General features: G+C 41.9%; 1 long non-coding RNA gene across 3 annotated transcripts; it reads right to left on the bottom strand.

Moving 5' to 3' along the window:
- Nucleotides 1-124: 124 nt before the first annotated feature.
- LOC140704151 (uncharacterized) lies at nucleotides 125-16,446 on the bottom strand. Of its 3 annotated transcripts, XR_012083277.2 has the most exons (3): nucleotides 8,166-16,446; nucleotides 7,976-8,062; nucleotides 125-6,334 (listed from the first exon to the last, which is right to left on the bottom strand). It is a non-coding gene; the product is annotated as an uncharacterized LOC140704151 (long non-coding RNA). The 3 variants fall into 3 exon arrangements; XR_013542015.1 differs by having other exon boundaries at nucleotides 7,770-16,446; XR_013542014.1 differs by having other exon boundaries at nucleotides 7,976-16,446.
- Nucleotides 16,447-17,435: the final 989 nt, after the last annotated feature.

Below are 17,435 nucleotides of genomic sequence, written 5' to 3'. Positions count from 1 at the left end.
TGTTCATGCACCCTTATCAGCTAGACAGTGAGTGTATGTGCAGAGGCAGCAGGCCTGGTTCCTGGAAACGAAGCTGGCTTGCTGTCTATGGCGATTGTGGCGGCAGTGGTGGCAGGACCAGATAGGGAGGCAATGGTGGCAGTGGGAAAGGAATGAGTGGACATCCACATTGTTGAAGCAAAACAAAGTGCTGAGGGGGAAAATGTTTGGTACTTTATTTTGCTTTGGCATAACAGAATCCCCGAACTGGGTTGCAAACCAAACCATGAACCAGCCCGATTCATTGTTTTTTCTGGTTCATGGTTCGGTACGTGCCCATCTCTACTTGCGTAGGGTTGCCAGATACACGGGTACTAAAAGGAGGACATAGAAAGACAAAAAGGAGGACAAAGGATGACATATTGAATGTTTCATTTGATTCCAGATTAAACCCACAATCAATACAATTTTATTACAATAGCTGCCAATAAATGTCTCTTAGTGAACCGACCAAGAAACAGTCATGTTAAAAATTAAAAATAAATTCAATGGAGGCTGTTTTTCAAAATACCAGGGGTGGGCAGGCAGGTGAGGGCGGGGAAAGCCAGGGGGAAGGGGGTCCTTCCACCTCTCTCCCTCCCGTCCAAAATTATAACATAAAATATGCAAAAGCCTGACATTTTAAAGGTTTTTATCTTTGCCTGCCTGACAGAGGACATTAGGCTAAAAAGGAGGACATGTCCTCCTTTTGCCTGACATCCGGCAACCTTATACTTGTGAGACTTTTTGTTGCAGAAGCCTCGGCAGCAACAGCCCAGGACTTAAGGAGGGGGAATCTTCCTATGGCTGGCCATGAGCTTTTCATAAACCTCACCTGTGCTGTAGAGAATGGAAGAATTCCTGGGTCATGTGTTCTGTAGGTAGGACCATGATGGATGCAAATCCTAATGGTAATGGTGGCAACCTTTGCACTGGTGGCCACATGTTGTCACTAGTAAGCCGTCACGCCCCACTTCTACTCTGGATTGCCATCTTACCTCAGCGCCATTTATCCAGCTTCCTCTTCTGCCACAACCATTTTTGCAACAAAAGCAATTCTGCCTCCATTCCCAAACCTTGCCAGCCTTTGCCTCTACGACAGCCAAAGACAGCCTCAGGTTTTGGGTCTTAAATTTCAAGGAATGGAAATGCTGTTGATCTGACAACCCTACCAGGGTTCTACTTCCTGTGGAAGGCCTGTCCTTCTGTGGGGAAGTGGCTGCCATTTTGGGACAGTTTCCCAACCGCCGTCTTGTTCGAATCTTGGAGGTCACAGTCTCAATTACAGCTCATTAAAGGACTATTCCCCAGTGCTTACAAGAGTTGAGCCCACAGCAGAATGCTGGCAGGAAATGGGAACAAGTTAGAAAAGCTGATAAAGAATGGGATAATTTAGTAGCTCATTTTCAATTGAGTAATTATTATTATTATTATTTTTAAAAAACAGGAATTTGCTAAAAAGTACCTTGAGTTTTTCCCCCTCATTATCACTACAGAACAAAGTGCTTGTGTAATTAGTAAACATTTGGCATGCCTGCAAATAGTTTTTTAATTACACCAAAAGGACACTGCCAAGGTGTTTTTAATCATTTTAAACATAATTTCATTGATGGCCTATTCTTGGAGAGCTCTGCAGGAAGTTTCCCAGAGAGAAGGAGAGGGAGAGATCTATTAAGCTTGGGGGTTAAAATCTGGCTTTGCCTCTGCAGAGGTTTTCTGTACCGCCCTTATTGCAGCCTCTGCAGCAAATCTGAACAGAATTCTTGGCTTACGGGTTTTGTGGGAGTTTTGAGACACACAAGTGTAGACAGTGGACTTTGGTTGGTAAAGACCAGACCGACCCTCCTCAACTCTGGCACATGGGTGAAGGACAGATGCCCCTCCAGATGTTCTGGAACTCTAATTCTTTTTAACTGCACAGGTAGAGCAGTTTGATCCCACTTTAACAGAGTTGCTGTATTTCAGTTCCCCGTATCCAGCTAGCCAATCCCGCATAATGTTATTTGTATATTATGCAAATGAATATGGATTTTTCATACGAGGCAAATTAAGCACATCCGCTCTTGCAGCATTTTTCTACCAGTGTGTTACAGCCTTGGCGTCCCTGTTATAGCAATTGTAAATCTGAAAAAGTAAGTAACCTATATCACAAGGCTGTTTTTTAGAATAATGTGGGAAGAGGGAAACCAATACTTAGGTTTCATGATTGTGGACTGTACTGTAGTATGAAATTAGATTCATAGCAGAGGCTGAACTTGTATTTTTCATACTAGACCAGGGGTGGGCAGTTAATTTCTATAAGGGGGGGGGTCACATGAAAAATCTGAACTGTGTTTGGGGGCCGAACCAAATTTACTTAAAAATAAAATGAAACAGTGATGTTATGATTGTTTTTATTTTAAACTTGTTGATCTTCACAAATACTAAAGAGGTTTTTTGTGGTATGTTAAAGATAAGCAACTGATCAACTTTAGACAAAAAGCTATAAATCATTTTGATGTTCAAAACTGTCCGCGGGTCAGACAGGAGCGGCTCGCGGGCTGCCCAGGTCTGTATTAGACCATCCAGAATACCTTAGTAAGAGCAGCTATTGGCTATGTTAGGCAGTGGATTCTGGGAGCTATTGTCAAAGTCATTTTGCCAGTCTCTGCTTTCGTATAAGTACAGCTATACCAATTTTCTATGCACATTTACTGAGGTGCAAGACCCATTTAATTTAGTAGACCTATAACCCTGAGTCAACAGTTCAAAAAGATATTTAAAGACAAAATGGTTGTAGAAGCAGTTCTTTGAAAAGGACGCTCTAATTTCCTTACCATTGTTTGAAACGTCTTTCCAGAAATGCATTATTCCCAGGAACCATAAACTCAACCTCTTGAGAGTCCCCTGGACTGCAAGGAGAACGAACCTATCAATTCTAAAGGAAATCAAACCAGAGTGCTCATTGGAAGGACAGATCCTGAAGCTGAGGCTCCAGTACTTTGGCCATCTCATGAGAAGAGAAGACTCCTTGGAAAAGACCTTGATGTTGGGAAAGTGTGATGGCAAGAGGAGAAGGGGACGACAGAGAATGAGATGGTTGGACAGTGTCATTGAAGCAACCAACATGAATTTGATACAACTACGGGAGGCAGTGGAAGACAGGAGGGCCTGGCGTGCTCTGGTTCATGGGGTCATGAATTGTCGGACACGACTAAATGACTAGACGAGACGAGACCGCTTTTCCCACTCTTTTGTTGACTGTGGGGGCTATTCCATTTCTTCTATGGGATTCTTGCCCACAATAGTACATATGATAATTGTAGGAATTGAATTTGCCCATTCCTGTCCATTTTAGTTCACTGATGCCCAGGATGTCAATATTAATTCTTGCCATCTCCTGTTCGACCACGTCCAGCTTACCAAGATTCATAGATCTTACATTCCAGGTTCCTATGCAGTATTTTTCTTTGCAGCATTTGACTTTCCTTTCACTTCCAGGCACATCCACAGCTGAATGTCCTTTCGGCTTTGGCCCAACCACTTCATTAGCTCTGGAGCTACTTGTACTTCTCCTCCACTCTTCCTCAGTAGCATGTTGGACGCCTTCCGATCTGAGGGTCCCATCTTCCAGCGTCATATCTGTTAGCCTTTTGTTTCTGTCCATGGAGTTTTCTTGGCAAAGATACTGGAGTGGCTTGCTAGTTCCTGCTCCAGGCAGATCGTGTTTAGTCGGAACTCTCCACTATGACCTGTCAGTCTTGGGTGTCCCTGCACGGCACAGCCCATAGCTTCTCTGAATTACTCAGGCCCCTTTGCCACAATAAGGCAGCAATCCGTGAAGGGAATTGAGTGTGGTTTGTTGTTACTCCAGCTGGCTCCTCTACATGCAATGAGACCACCTTGTCCTTTACCTCAGGCAGCAAAAGATCTTGTCTTGACACTGATGCCACAAACCCTGCCTCACTTCATTCTCTTGCACTTACTTTGCGTTGCCACATGCTGCTTAGGCTTTGCCCAGCTTATCATGGGAAGGCAGATTGTTGTCTTGAAAAGTCAGCTGCTGCCACCACCATTTCTCCCCATAAACTATGATGCTTACAGCTGATGGAATCTAAAGTCCAACAGTGTCTAGAGGGGCCACAGAACACTCACCATTGTCTCAAGGTATTGATGTCCATGTGTTCTTTGCTGCCAAGTTAGAACTGATTTATAGCAACCCTAACAGGGCTTTCAAGGTAAGTGAGATGTTTAAGGAGTAGTTGTACCAGTTCCATCCCCCTCCCTATGAGTTTCCGTAGGGGATTTGAACCCTGTTCTCCATAATCCTACTCTGTCACTCTGTCCACCATCCCACACTTTGAATCCAAGGTATTTCTAAGGGTTATAAAGATTTATGTTAGAAGTCACCTGCTTTCTTATCACTGAACATTAACTGAGAGTTAATATAATAATAAACATTAATAAAAGATTACAAAACAACCAAAACTAAAGCAGCTTCTTTCCCTCCATCTCCCAAGTCCAGTAAATGGAGAAAAAGAGCACCCGCATGAGAGAAAGAGAAACAGAAGAGAAACTGAGGCAAGCTGTGGAGAAGATGCATCACAGTGAAAAGGGTCGGGATTCGAATGTACTACAAATTCAGTCCAGATGTCATTAAATTTAGATCTATATTGAAACTATGAAATAAATCTTCTTATCAGAAATCCAGGTCCAAAGGGTCTCCCATCCAGGTTTCATTGTGTTGTCGTGAGCTTGAGGCTTTTGATAAAAGATAAGATGTTGAGCCATCAAGTTCAATGCAAGATTTCCTGGAAGGTTTTCCGTCTGTGGTTTCCTGCTGTGTTAAGTGTTTCAGGACCAGAAGGCTGCCAACCTACCCTTGGTTATCTGGTGAGCTTTCAAAAGAACCGGCTGTTCTAACTCCTTTATTGTGTAAAGCTAAATTGCCAAAGGAAAGTAGGGCACCCATAGCTCTGAGTCTTTTTTAAGATGGGCAAGCACTGATTGTAGGCACTGTTGCTCTGATGGCCTAATAGAAAGTACATTATTCCAAGGAATAATGGTGTGGGGAAATGTTCACCCTCCTGGTGCTTTAGACTTCAGCTCTGAGAAATGCCAGCCAGCATAGTCAAATAGAAAGGTGATTATGGAAACTATAGGCCAAAACATGTGCAGTAGCAAAGGTTCTCATTTTTCCCCCTAGCTGAACCTCACCCTGAGAGCCTATGTAGAGGAAAATTACAGGGAACTGCCCAAAAGTTAAACAAAAAATCCTGGAGTTTCCATCAGAAAATTCTCCTCCTTCTGGATGGCACAGTGTTCTTTTATACAGCTATGAACCAATCACAAGGAACATTGTTTAACTAGCAACTCCCAAAGAGCTGCAGTGATATTTCCATGTGCTTTCTAAAATGCTTCCTGAGGGACGAGACGGTTATGTCTCCATGCTGGGCAGAGAAGGTCCTTGTTCACTGGTCTTCTTGTAAACTGTGTTGACTTGACACCCTTTCACATCCCCCGCACCCCATGGATGTCAAAATATCTTCCCCTTTTCTTTTGCCTGGGCTGCTACAAGGCAGAGTTCAACAGCACATGTACAGATGGTTTGTAAATGATAAATGAGGCACATTGGGAGAAGCATCCATCTGTATCCAGTGTTGTTTGTGTTTCTTCTCCTAGCCAAGAATTTCATTTTTCAGCTTTCTCTCTATGGGACAACTCTATAATTGAAATATATGGATGTCCTGGAAATGATTGAAAAAGATGTTGCTGTGGCTGGTGAGCAAAATCAGCAGTGCCTTAAATATGTCCTAGGGACTTATGGAAAGGTTTGTTTGTGAGATGTCAGAACAGAGGGATTTTGTTCTTTTCCCCCCAATCACAATATCTTCAACAAGACAGAGATGTGTGTGTGTGTGTAAGAGAGAGAGAGCTTTTAGCTTTTCAGTTGTACATCTCTGCCTAAGATCAGATGGTTCTTGTGCCTTAAATGGCATTTATTTATTTATTTATTTATTTATTTATTTATTTATTTATTTAATACCCTGCCTATCTGGACCAGTGGACCACTCTAATGAGAGGCAGACTTCCAACTGGTCATGTCTTCTGCAAAAATACATTTTCCTGCTAGGATGTTTTATCTGCAGAAGTTCTGCCTCTATGCAGCTGTGATCAGTCCTTCTTTTGGACCTGGTATCTTGAGAGTAGTTCTAGATGAAGACATTATCTATCATGGCATCATCCTGAAACCTTTCACTGAATTTGAGAGAGGAGTCATATGGCAACTTCTTCCATTTGTGTCCACTGTGGCTTCTTTTTTCTTGCGGAATGAAATCTGTTAGGGGAAAAAACAGAAGAGCCAGCTGTTAGCTCAGCGAGTGTGATTGCAGAGCCAGAGGTCAGGACTTCGATGCCATGCTGTGCTTTTTTGTAGAGGAGCCAGCCTGTGTAGCCTTAGGCAAGCTGCACAGTCTCAGAGTGTTGCAGGAAGAAGGGGCTGGTAAACCACTTCTAAGCACTTTGTATGTAGAATAACCTGGAAAGGGTCATCATAAGTCAGAATTGAGTTGATGGTAAATAATTATTATTAACTTTCTAGAAATTACTTAAATTTTGGAACCCACAGAAAGGACAACATAATGAATGCAGATACGATAACCAACAATATATGTTTTCCTGTGTTTATGGAAGAGACTGTATTCCTTTCCTAGTCTTTGTATTGACTCTCTGTATAAGAACATTGCATCAGGCTCCAATTTGCTTATCAGGGCTGGTCTAAGATGTTTAGATGTTTCGCCTGAGGCAGAAAAAGCTTTACTAGCATCCTTGCCCTGTCCAGGTCATGGTGAGTAAGGCTGCATCCCAGTTGGGTTATTTGGGCACCCGAGGCAGACAATCCTATAAGTGCTGCTTACCATCCTTGATAGTAAAAATATAAGAAGAACAAATTAAACGGCTCACAATTTCCTGTCCTTTTGTGACACTTAAAATCGGTGTCCTGGAGCATCTGCCTCTTTCTCCATAAGGAGAAAGGGCTGGCCATGTTGCAAGGACTGCACAGTTCAGAGGCGACATGGTTACCTGAGGCAAAGTGGAAGGAGCAATTGCCTCAGGTGGTGAGGTTTTGGCACTATTAGGGGTTAGGCCACAGTGCTCAATCTGGGAATGACCTCTCCCTTGATCTCACTGGGTCTGCTCCTTCTCTTTGTGGTTGACCCTGCAGGATAGCAGACTGAACAGGCTGACAAGCCACCTAGTCACAGTATTTCCCAAAGCATGGTGATTCTATTTAAATTCCCCTTTAGATTTCTTGTTTTATCCTTGCACATTTATTGGCATATGCAATACTATGCCCATCACTGTCATCGTTTGCTCTCCATTTTAGTGATTCATGTCCTCCCCCCTTTTTTTGTGATGTGTAAGTGGTGACTGTAGGGGACGTGGTTAACCCAAATCTATCGCATTGCAAGAGTTTATCCTGCATATATTTATACTTAACTCGAAACCATAGGCCTCTGTTCTGTACTGCTGTTTACATTTCAGTGGGTGCCTGTCAAAAATCTTAGCTCTGCATTAAGTACAGATATAAATCACATTGAATTCCAGTGTCAGTCCCAAAAAGAAAGGATTGAATATAAAAATATATGTTTAGTTTGTGCTCTTTTCCATGAATCAGAGCTAGAAGAGCTGTAATGACAAGATGCACATTTACAATATTGTTTGTCAAGAATAGAGTTGGGTGTGGTGCATTGTCACTTTCTTTTGCTCACCCTGGTTTTCTTCTGAGCAATAAGAAAATCCTTTTAAGACATGCCTTAGAAAGTCTTTCAGTCTTTAAAATAGGTTTTTTCCTATCTTTGATTTGTTGGTGTGGGTCCAACTCCAGAGGCTTGATATGGCGTTTGCCTCTCCAGAAGCTTGGAGTCAGATTTGGATAATGAAACTTCCAAGAGCACTCTGTTAGGGGAAAACAAACCTTGAAGCCCAAGATAACAAGTTACACGGAGTCTCTTATCTGGTAGCTTCAAATCCTCCCCTTTATAAGCAGAGCAAAGACACGCATCTATAAGGAAAAACACAGAGAGAGTTCTGATAAGACTTACAGCATAATATATTAGACTTGATATATTAGCATTGGTCAGACATAGATACATGGCATTATATACATAGGCATAGATCTCTCAGAGCAACATAACATTCACAGAAGTAAAGTAATGACCACCAGACTCACAACTGAGTGGCAAAGTACTGTTCTCACTCCCTTGCTTAAATAGTGAGAGCAGCTCATCACTGCAGACATAGCAGCTGAACGTGGTTAACAAGCATTACCTAAGCTTGTTCCAGCTGCACGCCATCAGTCATCCACTGACTTGACATTTACAAGCATGACTTTGCATTCTCACTACAATATTACATTTAACCCCTTGTTCACTTAAAGGAACAAATCTTGGCATGATTGCCTTAGAATTTGTAGAAAAACCACTGTGGGACTTATAAAATGAGAAGCACCATATAACTATTTTGAACAAATAAAGAAACACAATTACTAAACCATAATCAAAATGCTATGTGTTCACCGAGATGATTTGTATGTCAACATTATTTACATCATTTTAGATTTTTTTTGTATAAATATACATTAAAAAGTAACTTGAAAGGAAAGCAAAACAAAACAAAACAAAAGGAACTGTGGCAGGTAGCTGGAGAGGTTTTTTTGGGAATATGCTTGGATTGTATGAGCAGCTGATAGCCATCTGACCTTTCTGAAGTGGCTTGAGAGACTGACATACTAGCCCCTGTCAGTTTTTGGTTTATTTGCTTGTAGTTCTGTAACAGTGTTAGACAACTGACAGTTCTAATTGGCATTTAGAAAAGCATACACATTTCTACAGACTCTTGCTCTGCACAGATGGTTTATGAAGGCAGGAAGACGCAGGGAACCCTTATAGATATTGGCCATTGTTATTAAGATCAAAACACTGTATGTGACTGAAAGCAGGAAATCATAAAGAGTTTCTGTTTCCACAGCTATGCTCTTCACAAGGTATAAGCCCTGTGGAATACCTGGGACTTAACTTCCATGTGCAGCATTTGGAACAGGAAATGGCCAGTGTTCTTTGTGGGCAGGGGCAACTGATGCTCAATATGGTTGGTGGAGCCCCATGCACAGGGGGCAGTGATGGGTGGAGCCAAGAGAGATGGACAGATTGCTGTTACTTCCTCCGTCCCTGCCCATAGACTCTCATGGATCCTAAGATTAAGATGTCGGCAGGAGAGGAGGCACAAGCAGGGACTTTATCGTTCATGCTCTGATGAGGAGGCAGGCAGGACTGAGCTTACTGGGCCCTAACCTGAAGCTCAGGTGAGGCAGTGCTTTTATCTGCCTTCATAGATCAGCCTCCACTGAAGAACCAAGAATTCTGGAATATCCTGTTAATGAAAATCAGTTAGTCAGTCAATCAGTCAAATAAACTGTCTGACAGCTGAGAAATAAGAAGTGCATGACAACAACAACGACAACCACCATCAGCAGCAGAGGCAAAGCTCTCTGATGACAAATGCAGCCTGGATCTTTGTTTCCAAGGAGACAAAAGGTTCCTGCCTACAGAGCACAGCAGGTGAAGAGTTGCTTTTCCAGTCCTGCATTAAGAGGAGAGGAAGGGATGCATTGAATGCACTCTGGATTGCATATTCCAGTGTTAAAATGACATGCTGACCTTGCATCTCATCCACAGAGCTAGGCTATTACACGGTCCCTATTCCGCCACCCCCCCCCCAACAATCACTTTCCTTCCTGCAACACAGATAGGTGCCTTAAAGGGAGAGACTCTTTCTTCTGCTATTGGGAAAGGAGGCAGCTGAACCTGACAAGGGACACCATTGAACCTGTGTCATCACTGCTGAATACAAGCTGCCAGCCATGTGTTTTGTGATTTCCACTAAAACTGAAACACATCCAATGTGTTATGGACATAACTAGGTCAAGGGTGTCCAGCGATGTCTATGGGCCTTAATATCGAGACCCCAGATATTGTGTTACATGTGTTATGTGCCATCAAGTCGGAACTCATTTTGAGTGACTCTTGGTTTGAGCTACCTGGGAGGAACTGTATTTCTAGTGCTTCCATCTCCTATTGCTTCAGATTATTAGAAGTTAATTGTAAAACATATCCAATGTAATGCAGTGGATCGAGAAACATACTGGGACTCTGGAGTTTTGTGTTCGAATCCCTGCTCAGGCATGATCACTCACTAGGGAGAGTGGTAAAACCACTGCCGGTAATTAAATATCTCACTTACTTTGAAACTCTAAGTTGTTTCTGACTTGAAGGCACTTAACAACAACAAAGAGAAATATATTATGGGGCCCAGTTTTCTATGTCTGTAACTTCTGACCTTTGCTGCTCACATAATCTCTTGACTAGTGCAAATTCAACAGCATGAAATGCAGTGTACTTTCTCTCATTCACTAGTGCTAGATCAGTCCCTGCAAGTCTCATATAATGAGTAGTGTTGCCATCAAATCATTAACAGTAGTTTAGCAGTAGATTTGAAATTGCAGGCGCTTTTCATGGCAATCTCTGTAGTCTGCTGTACCCTCCACCAAGGAGAGTCCAAAAACCACTGTTCAGAAAATGAAGGTAAGGTGTTTTGTAAAACTAATGACTCTTAATTGACTGTTAAGACCAAGCCGCCTTCAAACACCTAACAGGGATAACTTGAAACAATAAACTGATCTGGGAAATATACATGTCTCCCAATTATTGTGAGCTAAGTTCAGAGGAAAAAAAAAGAGGTGATGGTGGCGGCAGAAATTTCCAGGGCTTTTGGCTCTGGGAGGAGTCTTGCCTCGACTACATCACTGAACTATGCCAGAATGTGTTGGGGGAGGGGGTGGTTGAATGCTCACCCACATATTTGGGATAAACTCTGGACACCAACGGTACCTGAATATGGCCTAGGAAAAATCAACTTCACTCTCAGATGATTTGGATTCCATCTTTGGAACAAAATTGATCAAATTATTCACTCAACTCCATGTTGGCTACCTAATATGGCAGACGCAGGACATCACCATACCCTTCCTGACAGAGTTGATAGAGTGCCAGGGGGCGCCAACGAGTAGATTTCCCAGAGAGATGAGTCACCAAGCAAAGAGACAATATTTGGTATGAGAATATTTGGCATCCCCCCACTGTCTCATCAGTTTATATTAGAGGAGACTAAGGCTAAGGGAATTCACCCAACAATATCCCTCCAGAGGCAAACTAGTTTGCGTCTGAGGATAGGCAGAGCGTCCATGAATCCAGTTTTCCTGCAGACCCCTTTTGCATTTTTGAGCAGCTCTTCCCTGGAGACAGATTCAGGTGGTGACATTCCAAAGGTGACGTCTTGGCAAAGCGTGGGCTCGGGCGTTTGCTACAGACTACAGAAAGGTCATGTAGTCTTTTGCTTTCTCTCCGAGAAACCCTGCAAATTCATTGACTTGCAAACACAGATGGCTGCTGACCAACGAGTCTGACAAATTTAAAAATGCAACAAAACACTCCCCCGTATTGAGCGTCTCCTCCTCTTCCTCTGTGCTGAATATCGGCTAGCAGGATCTACTTATAGGGTAGTATTTAATCGAAATGTAGCCAAGACTCAGTCTTTTACCCTTCTGGTGTAAAACATAGCCAGAGGCAGAAGTCTGCCTGAATTATTCATGCTAAATCAGCAGGGTGATTCTTATCCGAGCAATTATTCTCCTACTCCTGGAGCTCAGCCCACCTACTTGCAGGATGCAGTTGACTTTTCTGGGCACTGGATATCTGAGGGGCACCTGGCTACTCCACCTGACTGTATCCCATCCTCCTGCACTTCCAGATTTGCCTCCTGCCTGCCGGGATGTTCTGCTCTTTTAAGTGTGGAGATCTTTAACTGAAACCGCCAATGGATGTGCTCATTCTGTGGACTTGTCTCACAGGTTAGCCGATGAATGCAATGGAGCCATTGAGTTTTAAGGGAATTGCTCTTTGGCGGGCCATTAGACCCCAAACACAGATGCAGACACTCAGCAACGAATCTCCCTCCACCCGAGCAACGAGCGTTCAGAAGATTTTCTGCTCCTTCTGAACCAGGACATTGTACAGAGCACTTGGGCAGAGCGAGGAGGTTCCTTCAGGCAGAAGATGACGAAGGGCAGCGGGGACAGGCCTTAGCTGGAAGACAGAGCTACTTGTGCCGTATAGCTGGTCTTCAGCCCCCTAAAGAAGTTTATTACAGTGGTGTCTCGCTAGACGATGATAATCCGTTCCACTGAAATCGCTGTTTAGCGAAATCATTGTCTAGCGAAAAGCATTTCCCCATTGGAATGCATTGAAACCTGTTTAATGTGTTCCAATGGGGAAGAATTGTCATTGTCTAGTGAAGATCGGCCATAGGAAAGCCGCTTTGCGAATCGCCGATCAGCTGTTTGTTTAAATCACTGTCTTGCGAAGCTTAGGTCCCGAAAACACCTGTTTTGCGAGCATGGAGGGAGTTGTCAAAATCGTTGTCTAGCAAAAATGGGTTTGCGAAGCAGGGACCAAACATTGTCCAGCGAAATTCCCCCATAGGAATCACTGTTTTGTGAATCACTATAGCGATTCCAAAAAGTCAATGTCTAGCGAAAAAACTGTCATGCGGGGTAACTGTCTAGCAAGGCACCACTGTACTTTAGCTGCAGTGGAGAATACTAACCTATTGCCAATGTTAAAATTGGATCCAGCGTCCAGTTTCCTTGACTTCTCTGTGTGGGTAAAGGTCTACTCTGTTTTGTTTCCTCAGGAAGTATATATCCTGGGCAGCCCTGTGTAAAAGTCTCATCTGAGCTCCCCCTGAAACCTGGAATAGGCTGCCTTTCTGACAGTCCTTCTTTCAGAACAAAACCCATAAACAAACATTCTCTTTTGCTCTCCCTCTGACACACCCATGCACCCCAGTCCCTCTCCATTCATTCCTGAAGTGATAACTGGGGAGTAAAGAGTAAGACTTGTTTGTTTGCAGTTCAGCTGAACTGCAAAGAGCTCTTGGTCTTTGTCTCCTTTGCATGATGACTCAAGGCATGGGGCTGAGAAATTATCATGGGCCAGACTGGAGCCAGATCAGGTCTACCGTCCTGGAGGTTCCCCTTTGGCTTTTTAAAAAGCATTACATATTGCAGATAAAATAAAAAAAAGGCAGCCTTGCCTCTCCTTTCCACTTTGCAACCTCAAGGTTGTTATTAAGGATGACTCTGGAATTCATTCCCAGGAATAGGGTTCAGATTCCCAGCCTTTCCCAATAAGCCTCCCAGTTCCTACTTGAAATGATTGTTTTTAAAAAAGCATAATCTTTATGGATTAATTAAAATGAAAAATAGCAAAAAAAAAATACAACCCCCCAAAAAAACCCCAAACCCTCCCCTCCCATGTTCTTTTGAATTATTTACCAGCTTCTTGCAGACATAACAATAATTGCTTACTTCTGATGGCTGGTGTTAGGAGGGAGAAGAGTTAAACAAAGCACAGTATTTGTGGAAGAAAACTGTACTGGAAGAACTGAAGTTTCATTATTCAGTCATGATTTTTTTTTTTGAGTGATAAAATTATTTCATGATTTAGTTTGTATGGCTCTGAAGAATTTGTTGTCAGTGTTTTGATTTGCCATTTCTCGATTGGCCAGTGTTTTAGGTTTGACTTCCAATGTTGGCTAGCAGAATCTACTTATGGGGTAGCCAGGAGGCTTTGGTGATTTCTCTCGCATTTGACGTTGTGGTTTCAAATGGGTTAAGAAGGGAACACTGGGACACCCCAGTCAGGATGCCCTGACACAAAGAAGGTGGCTAACTCTCCTGTTTATGAAATGCTAGTACAGGGGAGTAAATTTTGGCAGGTTTACATAAGATCTGAAAAGCAGGGCCTGCTGAACTTTTTTCGTGTGGTTAGAATACACTGCCAGACAGCTGGATTTCAGAGCTGTCAAGATGGATTAATAATGAGCAATAGGTATGGAACAAACCAGTCCTGAGCAGCCATTTTGGATGTTTCGGTGCTGGAAGAAAGGGCACAAGTAGCTTATATTAAGAATAAATTTGTAACAACACTCCTGTCTTGATCAGAGTCTGAAGTCTGGTATATAACTATATATTCAGGGATCAGGTGGGGTATATCCAAATGGAATTTCTGTTGAGGCAAGAAATCTAGACTGCATGAAGATTTTCATATTTTCATTCACTACAGATCACCAATTCATTTTCCTCCTGTTTTTATAGGCTTTAAGGCAGCCTCTTGCAAGTTCATATCCCCCCCCCATGTATTGGACTACAGCTCCTCTAATTATGGTTATTCTAGCCCGTCTTGTCTGACAGATTTGGAGGGCACCAAGTTTAGAAAAGACTCCTCTAACTTCCCACGTCTGGCAAGGCCATTCTCCACTGGCATTTTCACAGCAGGATTCAAAATGTGAATAAGAGGAAACATTAATATTGATCCAGCTAGATAATATCTCTTCAATTGTTTTTGTTTTCTTTATTATATTCAGAAAAATATGAGGGGGACAGATTCTCTGTGATGGTTCTTCAGAAGATAACAAATAGTTTAACAGCCAGCCATAAAGCTGTGTAGGGTAAGAAAGCAAAGCATTCTTCCAAGTAAAGTGGAACTTACTGGAATGAATGTTATCATTTCACCCGGAGCCCAATGTCAGCAGACTCATACAGACAGAGATAGGATTATTATGCTGAAGGCATAATTCGTTCCCAGAATCCTCAGCAGCACAGCCAGTTTAATATGACAATATGTTTAACCACTTAAAATATGACAATTTATTGTAATTTTAAATATTAAAGGGTGTTTTATTTATTTATTTATTTTATTTAACTTATATGCTGCCCACACTACTCAAAGGTTTTGTGGTTTGGTGTTTTATGTGTGTGTGTGTTTTTTTTTTTTTTTTGTATTTTTAGCTGGATTTGAGTTTAAATGCCGTGTAGGTCATCTCAAATTACTTTGTTAGGAGAAAGACAGGGTATAAATCAAATTAATTACTGGATGAAAAAGTTGCTCTGCTCTTAGCCTAACCTATTCAGTGGTATTTCTTCTCTCTCTGTCCCTCAAGTATGAAAGCAAAGGGAGTTATAGTGACCCAGGGATACTTCAGCTCATTATTTTTATGAGAAAAAATTGAGAGAAGTTTGAAGGAAAGACTACAACACCATTAATATTCAGTTCTTCAATCACAGAACGTCATCCTGGTCTGTACTGTATCTCCAAAGTCCACCAAGCCCAAGGTGCAGAAAGGCTTACGTGCAGTGTAGCATTTTGCCAAAGGAAGCCATACTTGATTTTTACTAAGAGTGACATGAACTTAGAAGAATGCACTGAAGTGAACCTTTTCTCTGCTGATTAATCTAAAACTTAGGCTAAATTAAACACAACATAAAAAATTCATTGGCTATATCTATATCATCCCAGATAATTTAGTCTAGACATTTGCTTGCAAAAATGCTGATGAAGTAGTTATATAATGGTCCCTTCACTTGTGTTTTCTTTTGTTTAATTTAACAAGTGACTCAAAGCAGCAGAGGAAAGGTCTTGTTACCTAGGATAAAAATCAAACATTATGCCCCACCTGCCTCAACTTTCATTTTGGAAGGATTTGGATGTGTTCACCAGAACATATTTCTCAGCATGAACCTTCACATTATCTGTTTTTCCTTTTCTTTGAGCTGTCATTAAGAAATTAGAGACCTGTTGGATCAAATAATCATCCACAGGAACAGCCGCTAGTCCCTTGCTTTTTAAAAATGTGCCGTTTGCATTTGGCTTTTATGTTGTAGATTGGAGGCAAATTCCCTTATACAGCTTAAAACGTACTCTGCATTTTAATAGGGCTCTCAAACTGTACTTTCATCCCTCCTGGAGCCTGTGTGTCGTATGTAAACTTGATAAGTGTGTTCTTTCCCTTCCTTCAGCCAATTCAGAAATGAAAATCATAAGCAATGCTCAATCTCAAGACAAAGCCTCATAGGGGTCTTTCCTATATCTCCTTCCAGTCTGACATTGACCTGCTATCTCTTATCAAGGTGTTTGTGTCCATCTGACTGGGACTTCCCTCAAGCTACACCTGAAGTTTATTCACAGGGCTGTCATGGTGGATTCCTGTCAAACACTTTCCTGAACTTAAGGAACAGGGCTATCCACAGGTGATGGGGGACTTCAAAGCATGCCATGGGCACAGGATTCCATTAAAGGGAATAGGGCTTTTGAGCTTGCAACAGAAGTTTCAAGGTTGGTTTGTACAGCAGTTAGCCAGTCCAATGAAATTAATTTGCCATATCTATGTTAGCTCAGTGTTTAAAATGGATTATTTCAACTCGTGCACCAGTTTACTAGGTATTTCAGTTAAGCTAGCTTAATTCTCCATACTGGAGTTTATTCCCAGTTTACTACCTTTGCGTCTGTCACTACTGATTATGGTTCCAAAGCCAACCCTGTCATTACGCCCTCCCAACTGAAATTCGCCTGGCGCCGACACTGATGATATTTCGGCGCCAGGTCAAAACCTTCCTGTTCCAGAAGGCTTTTAATTGAAATAACATTAACTGTGGGTCTTAATGATGGCAATTTTAATTGTATTTTAATTGTATTTTAATTGTATTTTAATCATTTTATTTTATTCCATTGAATTTTAATTGTTGTAAGCCGCCCAGAGACCTTTGGGTAGAGTGGGCGGCATATAAATTAAATAAATAAATAAATAAATAAATTAGGCAGATTGAGGCAGCTAGCTTTAGAAGCAGACATTTGATGTGATAAAAAGGACACAAATCCTTGGTTATTTATCTTGATATTATTGCATGTTTATTGCTGGGGAACAGGAGATGTGCTTGTAGGGTTTTCTAAGCCATACATCATAATCACTGGTCTTGTTTTAGATACTATGATGTTGAATCATGGCATGGAATTGTTTATTTTTTTTTAACCACACTTTCCACCCTCTTCAAGGGCTCAAATGGGGTATCTTGCAACGTAATGGAAAGACCTAGCTCCCTACAGATCAGGAAAATGCAGCAGCAGAACAAGACCCCAAATTCTTAACAAACTGTATTGTCAGCAATGTCAAATCAAAGCTCAAAGTTAGTGACAGGTTTGAGATAAACCTGATGGGAATTGTTAGTTCAGTTTTGTAAAAACAGTTGTAAAGAGCCTGAAAATGCTGTAAGTGTTTGTAAGGATCTATGTGAAGGAAGAATGAGAAATAATGATTTAAACAGCTGTGTAGATACAAGATGCATATAGTAAGGCTTGTATCAGCTGTGAGAGAAACCAAGGACTGGTTGAACCTGGAATAAAGCCAGCAGCCTCAGCATACACAATCTGCTGGTGTGGTGGTGATGTTGTGGATTGTGGAGAAGAAGTGCTGCTGGACTGATT

Source organism: Pogona vitticeps, chromosome 2 (genome assembly GCF_051106095.1).
Source record: "Pogona vitticeps strain Pit_001003342236 chromosome 2, PviZW2.1, whole genome shotgun sequence".
Lineage (NCBI taxonomy): Eukaryota > Metazoa > Chordata > Lepidosauria > Squamata > Agamidae > Pogona > Pogona vitticeps.
The sequence above is the reverse complement of the archived record's forward strand: the minus strand, read 5'-3'. Positions and strand labels throughout refer to the sequence as shown.